At 41.9% G+C, this 19,347-nt stretch overlaps 1 pseudogene; it reads left to right on the forward strand.

Moving 5' to 3' along the window:
• The first annotated feature begins 2,172 nt into the window (after positions 1–2,172).
• On the forward strand, positions 2,173–18,781 carry LOC121539757 (annotated as a pseudogene).
• The last annotated feature ends 566 nt before the right edge of the window (positions 18,782–19,347 follow it).

The raw sequence follows: 19,347 nt of genomic DNA on the forward strand, positions 1-19,347 counted from the left end.
ACAAAGCGGCACCGCAGACTGTTTAATCAAACAGGGGCTGCTGCCGCGTTCAAAACAACTGGGAACTCGGAAAAATAAGAGGTCAAATCATGACGTCAGTGATCTTCAGGTCGGAAAGTGGGAGCTCTAGAAGAGGCCCGAGTTTCCCAGTTGGATGACTGTTCAAATCGATTTTTCCAAGTCGGAACTCGTTTTTTCCCCGAATTCTCAGTTGTTTTGAAGGCACTGAAGTCAGAAGTCAGAGATTTCAGAGTTCACAGTTCCCAATTGTTCTTACTGTGGAATGCAGTGTTTGGTTTTCGCCAGGCATAATGGGACCCATCTCGTCCAGAAAGTTGACTCAAGTTTGCCAAAAAGCACCTGGATGATCATCAATACTCTTAGAAGAACGTTCTATGGACAGATGATTCAAAAGTATAACTTTTTGGACGACATGGTTCCAGTAATGCCTGGCGAAAACCAAACTCTCCATTCCACAGTAAGAACATCATACCAAAGGTCAAGCATGGTGGTGGTGGTGTGATGGTTTGTGTATGCTTTGCTGCCTCAGGACCTGGACGACTTGCCTTAATAGAAGGAACCATGAATTCTGCTCTGTATCAGAGAATTCTACAGGAGAATGTCAGACCATCCGTCTGTGAGCTGAAGCTGAAGCGCAGTTGGGTCATGCAGCAAGACAATGATCCAAAACACACAATCAAGTCTACATTAAAATTGCTAAAAAGCAACACATTTGAAGTTTTGGAATGGCCTAGTCAAAGTCCAGACCTAATCCCAATTGAGATGTTGTGGCAGGACTTGAAACGAGCAGTTCATGCTTGAAAACCCACACGTCACTGAGTTAAAGCAGTTCTGCATGGAAGAGTGGGCCAAAATTCCCCCACAGCGACGTGAGAGACTGATCAACAACTACAGGAAGCATTTGGTTGGAGTCATTGCAGCTAAAGGTGGCACAACCAGTTATTGAGTGTAAGGGGGCAATTACTTTTTCACACAGGGGAATTGGGTGTTGCATAACTTTGTTTATGAAATAAATATGTAATTGTTGTGTTATTTGTTCACTTATGTTCCCTTTATCTAATATTAGGTTTTGGTTGAAGACCTGATAACATTCAGTATCACAAATATGCAAAAGTAGAGAAAATTAGAAAGGGGGCAAATACTTTTTCATAGCACTGTATATCAGTACACTCCTAACAACCTAAGCATAGAGCCACACAGTGGAGGTGTCATAATATCCATAAAACCTAGAGGTCAAACAGGAAATTGGTTCCAATAGTTTTTCCACCATTCATTTCCCCCCATAGAAACACTTAAAATAAGGGCTGTGTTTCATGTAGGCTTACCCTGGCATGACGTTTTGATAACCATGTAAATCTCTCTCGGACAAGGTGACTGATTCGAAAATGCTAATTAGCATAAAAGTAGACATCATGCAAGACTACAAATCCCTGCAAACTCCTGCATGTCATCTCTAGCTGCCACCTTTGCTAACACCTACATTTAAAAATGTTTTTTGCCAATTTGTTCATTACTACATTTAGCTAATATTAGATAGTTAATCCAGAGATTCTTACCTTTGCCTCAATTCGGCAGTCTCGTCCAGATCATCATGGCATTTTTAGTTCTTTACGATAGCCACATTAGCAGCTAATTAGCGTTTCATTTGTTGGGGATAAAAACAGGCAAATATATTGATAAAAGTCACATTGTCCGAGAGAGATTTACACGGTTATCAAAACGTCACGCCGGGGTAAGCCTACGCGAAACACAGCCCTTATTTTAAGTGTTTCTAAAATCCCCTAAGGGAAACATTTATGGTGGAAAAACGATTGGAACCATTTCCCTGTTTGACCTCTAGATTTTATGGGTATTATGACTGATACTGTGGCACTCTATTAACCTCATGTAGTAAATACATTTTCAAATTCGACACTGTCATTGACATTCATATAAAAACTCCTTGCTTGGTGGGCGGAAAAACGAAAAAACGCCACCTGCTGGAGGGAGACAGATTTTCCGCGGAGTTGGGCCTCTCTTCACCTCTTCCTCTCTAAAACTCAGTGGTCACAAGGGCTGCAGATGACCGTTGTTCTTGTGTTGTGACTGTCTTTCATAACATTTTCACACCAGCCAGACAGAAGAATATGGATTGTTGCATGATACTTTCTTGTACAGTTTGTGCACTTCATATTTGCAGACGCTGACTTTACCTTACTATGGGCAACCTTGTTAGGGAGCAAGCCAGGTAACAACACCTGTCCCGTAATTTTATTGATCAAGAACTCCAGGCAGTCGCCACTGCTGGCAATGTACAAGGAGTTTTTCAATATAGATATATTGTAACCAGTGGCCTGTATTGATGGAGGCTTCCCCCCCAAAAAAGTATTATAATAACATTAAATAATGTATCTTTCGTCTCTGTGTTTCATAATTGTCCTTCAATTCGCAAGAGGCTGAATGTATCTCACAGGAGAAAGCATCCGAGGCGAGCGAAACAGCGACCTCTGTCTCTCTACGTGTAGGCCATCTATCTGATACTGTCTGGTGCAAACGAGTATGACATTGTTGTGCCCGTAGCATTGAATATAAGGGAACCCAGCGAGCATTTGGCCACAGATAGAACAATGAGACAGGTATTTCACTGGATGTATAAATGTGAAGCATCCTCTTGGCGTTTCCACTCACTACCAAATATGTACTCAAATCAACCTTTACCTTGGTTGCTTACCCTCAAGGTTCAAGAGGGGCCAATTACAACAAGGTGTAGGGACTAGGGGGCTCATTTATCAATCATGCGTAGGCACAGAGTAAACCATGCGTGGGATCATTTCCACCCACAGTGTGCGATTTTTCAATATGAACGTTTGCTTGAGTGTGCGTAAATTTGCACATGGTCATGACATGCTTAATTATGCACAGTGCCAAGTGATGGAACAAGGGAACTGCTTGTCAAGCCTATAATGGGGAAAATATACACTATATATACAAAAGAATGTGGACACCCCTTCAAATTAGTGGATTTGGCTATTTCAGCCACACCCGTTGCTGTCAGGTGTATAAAATTGAGCACTGCAATCTCCATAGACAAACATTGGCAGTAGAATGGCCTTACTGAAGAGCTCAGTGACTTTCAACGTGGCACCGTCATAGGATGCCACCTTTCCAACAAGTCAGTTCGTCAAATTTCTGCCCTGCTAGAGCTGCCCCGGTCAACTGTAAGTGCTGTTATTGTGAAGTGGAAAAGTCTAGGAGCAACAACGGCTGGCGAAGTGGTAGGCCACACAAGCTCACAGAACGGGACCACCAAGTGCTGAAGCATGGAGCGCGTAAAAATCGAGCAGCACACAAGCCTAAGATCACCATGTGCAATGCCAAGCGTTGGCTGGAGTGATGTAAAGCTCGCCGCCATTGGACTCTGGCGCAGTGGAAATGCGTTCTCTGGAGTGATGAATCACGTGCACCATCTGGCAGTCCGAAAGACGAATCTGGGTTTGGCGGATGCCAGGAGAACGATACCTGCCCGAATGCAGAGTGCAGACTGTAAAGTTTGGTGGAGGAGGAATAATGGTCTGGGGCTGTTTTTCATGGTTTGGGCTAGGCCCCTTAGTTCCAGTCAAGGGAAATATTAACGCTACAGCATACAATGATATTCTAGACGATTCTGTGCTTCCAAATTTGTGGCAACAGTTTGGGAAAGGCCCTTTCCTGTTTCAGCATGACAATGCCCCCGTGCACAAAGCGAGGTCCATAAAGAAACGTTTTGTCGAGATCAGTGTGGAAGAACTTGACAGACCTGCACAGAGCCCTGACCTCAACCCCATCGAACACCTTTGGGATGAATTGGAACGCCGACTGCGAGCCAGGCCTAATCGCCCAACATCAGTGCCCGACCTCACTAATGCTGTTGTGGCTGAATGGAAGCAAGTCCCCGCAGCTATGTTCCAACATCTAGTGGAAAGCCTTCCCAGAAGAGTGGAGGCTGTTATAGCAGCAAAGGAGGGACCAACTCCATATTAATGCCCGTGAATGAGATGTTCGAGGAGCAGGTGTCCACATACCTTTGGCCATGTAGGGTATGTTGAAAATGTGTGAAATTGTGAGAGTAATAATTAAAGCATGTTTTGATTTCATTGTATTTCCATTGTGAATTCATGCAACATATCTTGACATATCAGTGCATTTGTTACGATAATAATCCATATAAAGTACAGTAATTTGTTAAATTAGAGGTACATGTGAAAGTGAAACCATTGTTGAAATCAGTGACGATTTTAGCATGTAAATCTTGGTGGGGCAAACAAAAACTAAAATTGGGGGATGCATGCCAGCAAAGCCACTACACAACACAACACTAAACAATACATTAATTGCACTATAACAGTGACAAATGGTGCCCACAAACTGTTAGGGCCTACATAATGCTGTCCCAACAGCAGAGTACCAACAGCAGTCCCATCACCTTACCACTGGTACACCTGGCTATCAGCGGAGCCTTATCTGGCAGCGAAACAGTTAATTCAGCCTCATTTACTGCCTTAAAAAAAAACATAGCTGATATGGCTGACTTGCTTAAACAGATGTGGTTTCTACTGACAATTGAGATGTACAAACTATGGCATAAGGAGACAACAAGCGGATAAGAGGCAATAAGTAATTTCGATTAAGACATTAATGAGCGAGCTAGGACGGACGTAGTCAATATAACTATTTGTTCAACACTTTTGAAATATACAGTGACAGAATTCAGAACATGGGCCGTTCTTACAGTGTTCTCCCTGTACACCAAGTCAGAACCGTAAAGGGGGCATATAATCAGACAATGAAAGCTCTTACAATATTCAATGATTACATTTCTCTAAAACAGGTTATAGGCTACATGTGCACCACCAAGTCAGAACAGTAGGCAAAATTAAGAGGGGAAAATAGACACAATTATTAGGGTGATGCAAATGGGCTACAAACAGCTTACTACACAACATACACTTAGTATTACTTTCTTAGCTATAGTATACAATCATGTCAAATCCGTTACTATGTTGTGATGTCATTAAAGACGGTGGAACAACATAACTGTATCTCTGGGGGTGTACACTTCCCAGTTATGAGGTTTGCATCTAATTGTTGTATAAAATGAATGATTAAGTATAACAATACTTTTGTGAAGATAACAATGTGATTTTAGCATTCTAGATGAGATGATTGTTTTCCATATTGATTTGTTCTTAGTCAGTGGCCACGCCCAGATGAGCACAAACATGATGGAAAGCCCCTTTTACCCCGAGTGCATAAAAAGCCTTGTGACTAAATTTACCTCAGACCAGGAAGCCCCATGGCTTAAAATGGTTGACACTCTACAAGACCAGCAGACGTGAAGCGTGAGCTAAACGTTACACATTGGTTTAAAACTACAACTCCATTACCAAAGGAAGACCAGCAGACGTGAAGCGTGAGCTAAATGTTGCAAATGGTTGAATTTCTACCAGACCAGGAAGCGTGAAGCTGAAGCTGCATGTTACAAAATGGTTAGACCAGAAAGACCAGAAAACGTGAGACGTTAGTCCACACGTTTGAAATGGAGAAACTCTGAAACTCTCAACCTCTACACGAGGTGAAGAAGAAGACAATGCACTAGACCTTATCATCTCAGTCTGCAGCTGGCATGTATAGTCGTCTAGAGAACTTTCACTAAAGACATGAGTTGGGAAGGACAATCCCTCTCAGACAACCGCTGGTACATCTAAAGTATCCATTCTAACCACAACTACGACCAGAAACTTTACCAAGGACACTGGGATCTCTGGTGGGCAAACCAGAGTCCTACATCATCAACTCAACTATCGAGGACAGCTACACGTAAATACATGTTGCATTTCTACTCCGAATGAGCGTTTAGTGGGGTTTTAAGCATTTGTATTTCCGTGAGCATAGTTTCCAAAGTAACCACGATAGTTTGAATCTCTGTCTTTCCCTTCCACTCTGACCCTCCTTCTACCCAAGCATTCATGCTATTGTTAGTCCAGTCCACTAGGGACCTGTTTTCATTGTATTACGTTAGTAATCAATAACCTATGTGTGTGTGTGTTTGTATTGTGTTATTATTTAGTTAGTTAGTAAATAAATAATTAAGCCAATTTGTGTATTGCTGATTAATCAATAAGGTTAGGGTTCTTGCAGGTTCAAGGATTCTGCGACGTTCAGAATGAGACTGATAAGAGGTAATTATTTGATAAGTGACTGTTATCGATATATAAAATATATATATTCTAAGAGTTTAATTCGGGAGATGGTAACTCGTTAAACAACTTCTTCCGTGGTGCCCCAAATTCCTAATGAGTTAATTGTTACATGATTAATTTAATCGAGTGACAATTAAACATAGTTAGGCGATTCGATAAATAACAGTCATACATTAAAGTAAGTCACGTCACGACAATGGCTTATTGGTGAGTGCCTACTCATTTGAAGTATATTTGCCATTGCTAAAGCAACTTGAGTTGTCCTAGTGGTCCTTTCTTTTTTATTTTTACTGGTCAAGCCACAACTGAGCGAGCCAAATAAAACCTTTTGGTTGTCCTCAATCTCTGACACTAGCACCTGTATTTCAGTCTCGTAAAAGTTTTTTTTTCTTAGCTATTTTGGATTGCGCCCTTGTATTTCATGGTACCGCATTGTATATTCCCAACGGGGTTTAAAGGTATGATTTTGACCATATTTGGTTAATTAGGGGCGTTTCGAAATGCAAACTGCCATGGTCGTGCACGAGCACTGAGGCTGAGAACAGAGTGACAAGATGGTAGTCAGGGGAACCCATTGAGGGTGGTAAAAAGGCGGGCAGGAAAAAAAGGAAGGAAGTGGAACATATTAAGAGGAAATATGGAGTACTGCAGAAGGAAATTGAACATGATGAGAGTGAGGATTAATTAACTGCGGTGTCAGGTGCAGTAAAGACCATAGAGTTTGAGCCTCTTCCCGATGGTGATAAATACGTTTTTTTGACCAGTGTGTGAGATCTTGGGAGAGAATGGATCCTTGCCTTCTGGCTGATCCATATGTGATGTCAGGTTGGATGGAGAAGAGGTTGGGGAAAGTTGGGTCGGTGAAAGTGACTGGAAGGGGAATTGTGTCGATTTTTTGTGTTTCTGCCATTCAGAGCGAGCATGCGCTTAGCACCACGCGACTGGAGACAAGAACTGTGATTTGCTTTCCTCTCAGGAGCAGGGCGCCATTGAAAGGAGTGATAACTGGAGTGGCGTTAAATGTTGAGCAGGGCCAACTAAAGTTGAAGATTCCTGGTGTCTGAAACAGAGAAGACACTGTCTGTACTACTGAATTTTTATGTTTTTACTAGATAAAGTCAAGTTAGGATGTGTCAGTTATGCCGTGAGAGATGTTGGCGCAAACCCATTACGGTGTTTTAGGTATCAAGCTTATGGTCATGTGGCAGCAGTGTGTAGGAGGGAGATTCCTAGATGTGAGAAGTGTGCAGGAGGACATGAGACAAAGGAATGTGTAGTATCAGTGGAAAAGGTTGTGTGTGTAAACTGTAGGGGTACCCATGGTGCTGGAGATCAGAGGTGTCTGGTGAGAGAAAGGCAGGTTGGGGTTGCCAGGATCAGAGTAGTGCATAAGGTGTCGTATGCTGAGGCAGTGAAGAGAGTAGTAGAGGAAGATGGGTCCAGGGTGAGGGATCCTAAGAGGATCCCTGTGAGCAGGCCGAGGTCAATAGAGAGTGATAGGAATAACATGTGCTTCAGTATTTATCTTATTTTTTTGCTGTTCATGGCCATGGTTGTCAACTGTACTGCAGGAATGGAACGTAAATCACAGAGGATGGATGTTGTGGTGGCAGCTGCAGAGAAGTACCTGGGTGTACAAGATTTTATTGCAGAAGAGTTCCAAGGTGTTTTGAACGATAGTGTCCCGTCCTCCCAGGTTGATGGCCTGGTGTAGGATCAGATAGGGCCAAAGTAGTGGAATAGTGATGAGGTTTTAATGGGTGTAGGGTTAGTTGGTAGGGCAATTTTTACACAAAGTGTAATGAATTTATACTACAGAATAGTAGGCTGATACACAGACAATATAGTAGGTGGCGGCATGCACCTATAACATTTGTTTGCGGACCACCATAATACCAAAGAAGAAGAGACTGAGAACAATTGGTATTTATCTATGGTTTTCTCCTATCGGTGTGTGTAAGACACTCGTAGGATTGTTTGATAAATCATACTTTTTCTATGCGTTTGACCATTGTAAATTCAGTTCGTAAGTAGTATTTTAGAATAGTTTATATGCAGTATTGATAAATGAGGCCGCTGGTCTATAATGGTTGAAAAAGGTGGGTAACCAGGTAATAGGGGATATGAAAGCCACAACTGTACTATGATACAATATGACCCTCCACCAGCACTCTCAAACAAGGCTGTAGCAGAGAGGAAGAGCGAGGCCCAACTCGGTGGAAAATCTCCCAGTTTTTTTATTGTTTCGCCCACCAAGCATGGAGGTCAAAATGAGTGTCGAATTTGGTCAACAAAAAAATATATCTTATTTGCTATGTGAGGTTTATTTGATTGAATATACGTTTTGTAACGCTTAAGTTGTTACGAGTGTACTGATATAAGTAGGACAGGTGACATCCCGACAACTTTGAGAAAAAACACTTTATATTGGAGTTGTCTCGAGATGGCTATGCATATTCATGGCATGAGGCTAGTAGCATAGCATCTCTCTCATCGAATATTCAAAAAAGGATTACAATAATGAGATGTATCCACCAATCCAAAGAAAGGGTTGGAGGGAGCTAGACAGCCCACAGTGCCGCTTTGTGGACAACAACTCCCATTGTTAGGGCGGAGAGACATGTATCTTCTTGTCAGTATATCCATAATCTTTGGCTGTAGTACTGTTTCTCAGTATTTTCAGGTCAGAGGTTGAAGAACCCTAGCCTGGTGGAACCAGCCTGATCGCTTCATTCACCATTCTATTTCCCTTCAAATAGAATGGTGAACACAGCAATCAGGCTGGTTCCACCAGGCTATGAACAGTGAACACCCTACTGTACTCTACCTACAAACAGGCACAGTATTAGCTGTGAACAGTAACACAATTGGCTGGTTGTCTTCTAGAGACCAAGTTGAATGGACTGGTGGTATAGGGGAGGAGCTGGCTTACCAACTAGCTGGATGTGGGTCTCGTCTGATTCTATCAGCCTGCTGAGTGGATGAGTTGGATCAGGTGAAACGTCACTGTTTGGGTGAGTGAGAATGTTCTGCAGTCTAATGAAGGCCACACATGCTCTTGCACACCATTGTGTTGATTAACTTGACTATTAAGAATGAAACATTTCATAGCCTACCACTTCAATGCATTAACAGTAGTAATTGTGATTTTATACACCTCCTAGCCCCGCAATTTCTGACCGGGTTAACATTTAAAATGTTTCTTCCCCAAGAGCGCTCCAACTTACAAGAGAAGGACATTCTTGTACTTCCACTTGATTTGCTGGAGAGGGCATCCCATGAGGCAAAAACTAAAACTTGCTATCCTGCACTTTGGCAATGTAAGGCTACTACGCTAATTTATAACTCTCCCTTATCACTCTTTATCTCAGTGGGATTTTAAGTAAGCTTAATTTAACTCAATTTAGTGTCTGACAATTTCCACTCAATCAAGGTTGAAGAAGTAACCATTCATTAGTCACGTAGGACATAGTTTCTTAGCATTTACTTAATAGTCTGGCCAGACTGGCCTTACTTATTTAAAAGACAAGACATTGTATTCAACAGACATGCTCACTACCAACCAGCTCCCAGAGGCAAATTATGCACATGCTCAACATGAAAATGGAATTCAAGGCTAAGTTCAGTTGTGATAGGTGATTTGAAGGAGTCAGGCGCAGGAGGGTAAATCACAGAATACAGAATTTATTCCGGAATACAGAGTTACGCAGAAATGCGTCAAACAGTCCAGTGCGCAAAACAGGCGCACTGGAACCAAACAGGCACACAGGGGGAAAAAATACCCTGGCAATACAAAATACACAGAGCTCAACCGAGCTACACTCTCCTCACAATAAACAGTCACACACAAGGACAAGGGGGCAGAGGGAACACTTATACAAGTACTAATGAGGCGATATGAACCAGGTGTGTGTAATAAACAAGACAAAACAAATGGAATGATGAGATGAGGAGCGGCTGTGGCTAGAAGGCCGGTGACGACGAACGCCAAAGCCTGTCCAAACCAGGAGAGGAGGCAGCTTCGGAGGATGTCGTGACACCAGTACAGCTCAGTCTTATTAGATGTGTTGTCTTATTCTAAGGGCTCTATTTTATAAAGCCTAACACAATAGTAAAGGTTTGGGGGTGTGTCAGAAATATTTGTGCTATTTTCACAACCAGAATTATGTGAGCAGTAGCTGGCAGTGGCATGTAAAGGCTGGGTTTTGATGAATAAACAAGTTGTAGGTGTGTCTCTAGGCTTGACTCCTCACTGGCCAATCAGAACGTGCTCCATGGCAAAATATGTGGTTGCTTTAATCCGTGTATTTAGTATTTTATGTTTTGCGTTGTCATCAACTCCAATTAGAATGTTAGTCCGTTACAGCCTAGTTTGTTAAATAGCCTACAGAAACAAAATAACAAAATATAGGATATCCCATATTTGCTAAATATGTTGAACATGTTTGCAGTCCACATTGTTCTAATTAAATGCATGGCTTCAATATGGAAAAATATTGTTACATAGCATTCACACTGATATTACATTTACATTTTGCAGACACTCTTATCCAGAGCGACTTACAGGAGCAATTAGGGTTAAGTACCTTGCTCAAGGGCACATCAACAGATTTTTCACCTAGTCGGCTCGGAGATTAGAACCAGCGACCTTTCGGTTACTGGCACAACGCTCTTAACCACTAAGCCACCTGCCGCCCCGATATAGGCCTACTGTAGGCCTAAAATGCATTATGTCTGAGCCATGGATTTGCCAAACGGTGTCAATGATCAAGATTCAATTCACTATTCATAAGATCTAAAAAGACACTGAATAATTCTAATCCAAGTCTAAAAAAATGAAACTTGTTTTAAATTATCTAAATACAGTCACAGGCACCATAATTGCTCCCTGTTGGCATATAATATTAGGCCTAAGACAACATAGACTATGGAGGGTTTTGCGCACATCCAAACTGTTCACAGGAGCTGGAAAAAGATCCAATATAAAGAGAAAGTGGAAATGGAAATGTCTACTTAAGCAATAAGGCATGAGGGTGTGTGGTAAACACACCCCCTCATGAGTGAGCTCGCTCTCGCTTCGTGTCTTCCTCTCTGCTGAAACCATATCACCGGAGAAAGCATCCAAGCGAGCGAAACAGTGCCCCTTCTATGGTCGTGTCTACACTTGACACTTACAGTGCCTTGCAAAAGTATTCATCCCCCTTGGCATTTTTCCTATTTTGTTGCATTACAATCTGTAATTTAAATTGATTTTTATTTGGATTTCATGTAATGGACAGACACAAAATAGTCCAAATTGGTGACGTGAAATGAAAAAAAGAACTTGTTTCAACAAATTATACAAAATAAATCACGGAAAAGTGGTGCGTGCATATGTATTCACCCCCTTTGCTATGAAGCCCCTAAATAAGATCTGGTGCAACCAATTACCTTCAGAAGTCACATAGTTAGTTAAATAAAGTCCACCTGTGTGCATTCTAAGTGTCACATGATCTCATTATATATACACCTGTTCTGAAAGGCCCCAGAGTCTGCAACACCACTAAGCAAGGGGCACCAACAAGCAAGCGGCACCATGAAGACCAAGGAGCTCTCCAAACAGGTCAGGGACATATTTGTGGAGAAGTACAGATCAGGGTTGGGTTATAAAAAAAGATCAGAAACTTTGAACATCCCAGGGAGCACCATTAAATCCATTATTAAAAAATGGAAAGAATATGGCACCACAACAAACCTGCCAAGAGAGGGCCGCCCACCAAAACTCACGGACCAGGCAAGGAGGGCATTAATCAGAGAGGCAAAAAAGAGACCAAAGATTACCCTGAAGGAGCTGCAAAGCTCCACAGTGGATATTGTAGTATCTGTCCATAGGACCACTTTAAGCCGTACACTCCACAGAGCTGGGCTTTATGGAAGAGTGGCCAGAAAAAAGCCATTGCTTAAAGGAAAAAATAAGCAAACACGTTTGGTGTTCGCCAAAAGGCATGTGGGAGACTCCCCAAACATATGGAAGAAGGTACTCTGGTCAGATGAGACTGAAATTGAGCTTTTTGGCCATCAAGGAAAACGCTATGTCTGGGGCAAACCCAACACCTCTCATCACCCTGAGAACACCATCCCCACAGTGAAGCATGGTGGTGGCAGCATCATGCTGTGGGGATATTTTTCATCGGCAGGGACTGGGAAACTGGTCAGAATTGAAGGAATGATGGATGGAGCTAAATACAGGGAAATTATTGAGGGAAACCTGTTTCAGTCCTCCATAGATTTGAGACTGGGACGGAGGTTCACCTTCCAGCAGGACAATGACCCTAAGCATACTGCTAAAGCAACACTCAAATGGTTTAAGGGGAAACATTTAAATGTCTTGGAATGGCCTAGTCAAAGCCCAGACCTCAATCCAATTGAGAATCTGTGGTATGACTTAAAGATTGCTGTACACCAGCGGAACCCATCCAACTTGAAGGAGCTGGAGCGGTTTTGCCTTGAAGAATGGGCAAAAATCCCAGTGGCTAGATGTGCCAAGCTTATAGAGACATACCCCAAGAGACTTGCAGCTGTAATTGCTGCAAAAGGTGGCTCTACAAAGTATTGACTTTGGGGGGGTGAATAGTTATGCACGCTCAAGTTTTCTGTTTTTTTGTCTTATTTCTTGTTTGTTTCACCCAAAAAAATATTTTGCATCTTCAAATTTGTAGGCATCTTGTGTAAATCAAATGATACAAACCCCCCAAAAATATATTTTACTTCTAGGTTGTAAGGCAACAAAATAGGGAAAATACCAAGGGGGGTGAATACTTTCGCAAGCCACTGTACATGCGACTTCTGATATCAGAATACGAAGATCGCATTGAAAAGACGAGTCTAGACGCACAAAAGTTGCTTTGTTGTCTGATTGTGTTCAGATCTGGCTGACCACTTCAGGAGGTGGTCAGGGATGCATTGTGTGCGTCCTCAGTCTGGACGCAATCAGGCTACTGAAAGCGCATAACTACAATGGGCGACATCATTAGCACTTCTCCCACAAGTCTCCATAAAACGTGTGTTTTGGGACTGAGAGACACCTTTTCATTATGACATTGGAGGAAATACATTCCTAGCGTGTGAGGAACGTATTTGCTGGACTCATAAATGCTAGCCAGCTAGCTAATACAGAGGTTAGCTGGCTAGTTGGCTACAGTAGTTAGTTACTGCCATCAGTAGTTGTTGGTGTTGTGTTATAAGTATCCCTCTAGGCTGGGTAAAGTCCTATTTATCAGGTAGGGAGCAAGTAGTAGATGTTAATGGTTCACTGTCTCAGGCAAAAGCAATGAGATGTGGCATTCCGCAGGGGAGCGTGCTTGGGCCTCTACTGTTTTTACTGTATATTAATTATATGAAAGATGCTTTTTCTTGCCGTGTTTTCCTTTATGCGGATGACTCTACACTTCTGGTGTCTCACAAAAGTAAAACTATGTTGGAGAGCATACTTAGCATAGAGCTTACTAACATTAGCAAATAGCTTGGCGATAATAAGCTATCTCTGCACTTAGGTAAAACTGAGGCAATTATTTTTGGGTCCAGACCTAAATTGAGTAGGTCCTCTGAAATCAGAGTGGAGTTATGGGGTGAGGTGCTGACTACTGAAACCTCTGTTAGCTACCTGCAGGGTTGGGTAGGTTACATTCTAAATGTAATCCGTTAGTTACTAGTTACCTGTCCAAAATTGTAATCAGTAACGTAACTTTTGGATTACCTGAACTCAGTAACGTAATCAAATTACTTTTAGATTACTTTCCCCTTAAAAGGCATTAGAAGAAGACAAAAATAAATATTTCCAATTGAATGGCATCTATTGCAGGATAAATCAATGTTAGAGTTTACATAGTTGGCCATAAATGGATGTTGCGTTTTACTTGATGAGTTGGTTATGTAGCTTTCTTCTAACCAATTGCTTTCTACTACAGATAATAAGACCATTAGGCTATATTTGATTTTGTTTTATTAGGATCCCCATTAGCCGATGCCAATGGCGACAGCTAGTCTTACTGGGGTCCGACACATAACGAAAAATACATTACAGACAAAATACTTTACAATTTACATACATTTAAAAACATTAACATGTAGTGTGTGTGTGTGCATCTATCAGTTACACATACATGTCAGTACATACACACAACAAGTAGGTAATATGGGGGAGAGGCGTTGTGCCATGAGGTGTTGCTTTATTTGTTTTTTTAAACCAGGTTTGCTGTTCACAGGTTTGCTGTTCACTCGCAATCATGGCTCTGTGTAATGCTGTATGTTTCCTTGAATTTGTTCTGGACCTGGGGACTGTGAACAGACCCCTGGTGGCATGTCTGGTGGGGTAAGTGTGTGTGTCAGTGCTATATGTAAGTTGACTATGCAAACAATTTTGAATTTCTAACACATGAATGTTTCTTATAAAAACAGGAATTTATGCAGTCAGTCTTTCCCCAGCTCTTAGCCAAGAGAGACTGGGATGCATAGCATTGATATTAGCCCTCTGATTACAATGAAGAGCAAAATGTGCCACTCTGTTCTGGGCCAGCTGCAGCTTAACTAGGTCCTTTGCAGCACTTGACCATATGACTGGACAATAATCAAGATAAGATCAAACTAGAGCCTGCAGGACTTGCTTTGTGGAGTGTGGTGTCAAAAAAGCAGAGCATCTCTTTATCACAGACAGACTTACAACAATTCAATATTTTTTGACCATGACAGTTTAGAATCTAAGGTAACAACAAGTAATTTAGTCTCCTCAACTTGTTCAACAGCCACACCATTCATTTCCAGATTCAGCTGAGGTCTAGAACTTAGAAAATGACTTGTACCATATACAATGCTCTTAATTTTAGAGATGTTCAGGACCAGTTTAGTACTGGCCACCCATTCTAAAACTGACTGCAACTCTTTGTTTAGGGTTGCAGTGATTTCACTAGCTGTGGTTGCTGACGCGTATAGGGTTGAATCATTAGCTTACATGGACACACAGGCTGAAATCTAACAGTACAGCTCCCACAATCTTCTTATTATGAATTTATTTCAACCAATCATCAGTTAATTGTGTCAGTGTAGTACATGTTGAGTGCCCTTCTCTATAAGCATGCTGAAAGTCTGTTGTTAATTTGTTTATAGATAAATAGCATTGTATTTAAATGACACTGGCTTCCCTCTAGGCCTGAGGGCAAACACTATCTTTACATTAAAAACCAAAGTCTGTCAGATTTCCAGTCATTCCAATTAATTTAATACCCCTTGATCTTCAAGAATAGGACTTGGAAATGTGGAAATATAGATTCGCCAAATTGTTTTACCTGAGCATAACCCAAAAACGAAGGACTTATTAGCCTACTCTGTTGTTTATGCTGCTCTCATGGAATGGCAAGCTTGAGCACTACACTCTTAGAAAAAAAGAGTTCCAAAAGGTTTCTTCGGCTGTCCCCATAGGAGAACCCTTTTTGGTTCCAGGAAGAACCCTTTTTGGTTCCAGGTAGAACCCTTTTTGGTTCAAGGTAGAACCATTTTTGGGTTCCATATAGAACCCTCTGTGGAAAGGGTACTACATTGAACCCAAAAGGGTTCTACCTGCAACCAAAAGGGTTCTACCTGGAACAAAAAAGGGTTCTCCAAAGGGTTCTCATATGGGGACAGCTGAAGACTTTTAGGTTCTACATAGCACCTTTTTTTTCTAAGAGTGTACTGAAAAGTGCTAAATATGAAAAGATTAATGTCATATTCTGCATTTACTATAGGCCTATTGTTGATGTTTTTGTTGGTGACACTTAGATATCTCAATAAGCTGTTTTAAGTCTAGCAAAAGTGTGTGAGTTTGAGCATGTGTCCATTAGGCCTTTGGATTTTTCTTTTTTTCTCAGCATGAATGAGGTTGAGCAAAAAAAGCCCCACTCGTGGTTTTCTTAAATAAACTCGTTTTTGACAATATGGAGGACAAAACCACTGAGGAGTTTAGAAGGGAGGAACTCCCTCAAACGTTTGTTCTATAGGCTGGGATCTATACTATGCAGCTGCTGCAAGAGTGCATTTTTCATTGGTTGTCCACAGGTCGCAAAAACAATGATAGGCAGTTATTAATAAATTAATAAACGAAACTATCGTATTTTGCCTATTTCACCACTTGTAGAATGCATACTGGCATTTTAATATAGCCCAGGAAAAGGGAATCCGGACACACTGTGGACACGGTAGACACATTTAAATGTAGGTGTAGACGCATGACGCGTTCGGAATTCCATGAACAGAACTCTATGATCAGAATACTAAAGCTGCGTGAACTGTCAAGTCTAGACACGGCCTATATGTAGCAAATGTATCTGACGCTGTCTGGACAGAAATAGTATGACATGCCATACTCTTTTGGTCCAGACAGCATCAAATACATGGTCTCCACATACTGAGACAGAGGGGCGCTGTTTCGCTCGCTTGGACGCTTTAACTGAGATTGATGCATCTTTCTGTCGGTGCATGTCTCGGTCAAATAAATGATCAATATTTCAATGTTTTATTTGTATGGGCAAGGAGGTATGGTAGGGCGGGCCAGGCCCCCTAAGGCCCGCCCATAACGCCGGCCCTGCCAGTGGCACTGACTGAAATTGGTATATTGGTGCAAGTTTTTAAGCACACACCTCAAATATTTACACCCCTCCCACCACAGAGCAAGTGAGCTGATGTTAGACAGGTAAATTGCTGAACCTGGCGTAAGGGGTGGAAAATGCTAGTGCGGCAGATTTTACATGACGAAATTGCAAACTAATGTGCGTTTGACACTTGTGTGTTTTCTTATTCTGGGTGTGTTTTTTGTGTTATACCCATGACAGATTGTCCTACCTGTGTATAATGAATACATTTAATTAATTCCATTAAAAAAATAAGATAATTGGTGATATAAGTCATGACTCACCCCATCTGTCTATGCTGGCTTGTTTTGTTCCTATCTCCCTCTCTATGCCCATTCAGATTGACATCCTGATTAACAATGGTGGCCGCAGCCAGCGTTCTCTGTGCCTGGAGACCGGTGTGGATGTGTACCAGGCCCTGATGAAACACACCTTCCTGGGCACAGTGTTATTCACCAAGCAGGTGTTGCCCCACATGATGCAACGAGGGTCATGCAGTGTGGTCGGCCTAGCTGCAGCACCACTGGCAACCGGATACTCTGCCAGTAAACATGCTCTTCAGGTGAGATCAATCATGGGCTGCCCTCTGCCCGTTTGTAGATGTACACCATCTAGACACATACATTGAGTGAGACATGAGATAAATCTCTTCTGTCCACAGGGCTTCTTCAATTCTCTTCGCTCAGAGCTGACTTCCTAAGGAGAGTCATCAGCACAGAATGTCCAGGGCCTGAACAGTCACAGATAGTCCAGTCTTTCAAATAATAGTCATTCAAGTGAACATGCATTTTTGTAAAAGTGTTGACATTAATTTCCTTCTTATCCCTTTCCTATCTAAGGCCATTCCCACTGCTGGGGACCAGCAACACAAGATATCCACTAGTCGTTGTGTGTGTCTCATCCTGGTGGGTATAACCGATGGCGCCAAGGAGATGTGGATCGCCCGGCAGACCTTTCTGCTGTTCTACTATGTGTGGCAGTATGCTCCCACCTGGGCCTGGTTCATCACTGACATCCTGGGCAGGAAGAGGGTGCAGAACTTCTAGACTGGCCTGGTTTGTATTGGTTTCTTGTAGGTCTCTCAACAGGTCGCTTAGAAATGTGGTTTGTGAGTCACAAACTATACATTTTTTGTCTTGCCTATAGAATAATCATAACTCAGAGCATTACATAGAGGAACAGCACTCTGACAGAATGGGTTAATCACACTAGGCATTGTTCATGCATGGGCTTGCTGTCACATTCTCTAAGGTGTACCTTGCCTCTCCAGGCCATGGATAGGGGGACTTTGTGTGAACAGTCTGAAAATACTTCAGGAAAGCAGAGTGTGGCAGACACTATTTAGAGCTGTCTCTTAACAGCTGGGGGGCTCAGCTGTTACTGACCTTGCTTCAGTCTGATAAAGAGAAGGGGGTGGGCACTGACCAGGGTATAGCAGTCAGCATGACTGCTTCCCAGCGGCAGTAACTGACTTACTGACCACTACGTCTGGTGGCCTCTGCCAGACAGTGACAGCTGAGGGCCATGCAGAAAGGTCATGTTCTGACTGACCAGACATTTTAGTGTCAGGGTTTGGATGGACAATGTCACCCTTTGGTTCAGTTGTGTTGGAGGAAAGCTCAAGAGGGGTATGTCTATAAGAATAAGATAGGAAGAAAATGCACACTGTCGAATGTGTCATTAAACATTCCACAAAGACAACTTAATTAACAAGTGTGCAGATGCTGTCTAATATTCTATCTAAAGCCTCAACTTGTTTCTTGATTGACAGTGAAGTATCTTCCCAGAATATAAAATGCTGTGGCTATATGCGTTTAAAAAATCAGAAAAACGACTTTAAAATTAAGCTCTCGCTTACAGGAAGCAGACTCTGCTTACTTCACAAACCCCAAGACTTCCTGAAAGGCACATTTTGAAGAGGATTTTGTTTCATTCCAAATGCTTGAGCTCCACATTGAAATGGGTTAATTGCCTCCAGAGGTTCAAGTCTTCTGTTTAGCTGAAAGGAAAAGGTTTTAGGAAGTTTTAAAAGGCTGGCAGCGCTCTTTACAAGGCAGAAGAATAGAGTGGAAAAAGAAACACTAGCTTCCTGTCACCTCTAAAATTAAATTACTATCTCAGAATTGCAGGAGGAACTTGAAATTGTAATTAATCATAGATATATTTTTTGGAAGGTCGAGTATCATTAAGTAATGCACTGACCACAAATCTGTAATGAATGTCTATAGCACTGACAAATCTCCAGTAAACAACAGACTATCAGGTTTCTTTGGGGGAAAAAATGCTATTTTAAGTATATACAATTACACACCATACACAAATCACAGTATACGAAAACAGTATGTACAGAAGAACATGACAAATACAATTTTGTCTTAAACTGTAAACAATTGAACTGTAAACAAAAGGATGCCATCAAAAATTACTAACCACATTACAAAGACTGCAAAGTCCTACCCAAGGCACAT

Source organism: Coregonus clupeaformis, chromosome 25 (assembly GCF_020615455.1).
Source record: "Coregonus clupeaformis isolate EN_2021a chromosome 25, ASM2061545v1, whole genome shotgun sequence".
Taxonomy (NCBI): Eukaryota; Metazoa; Chordata; class Actinopteri; order Salmoniformes; family Salmonidae; genus Coregonus; species Coregonus clupeaformis.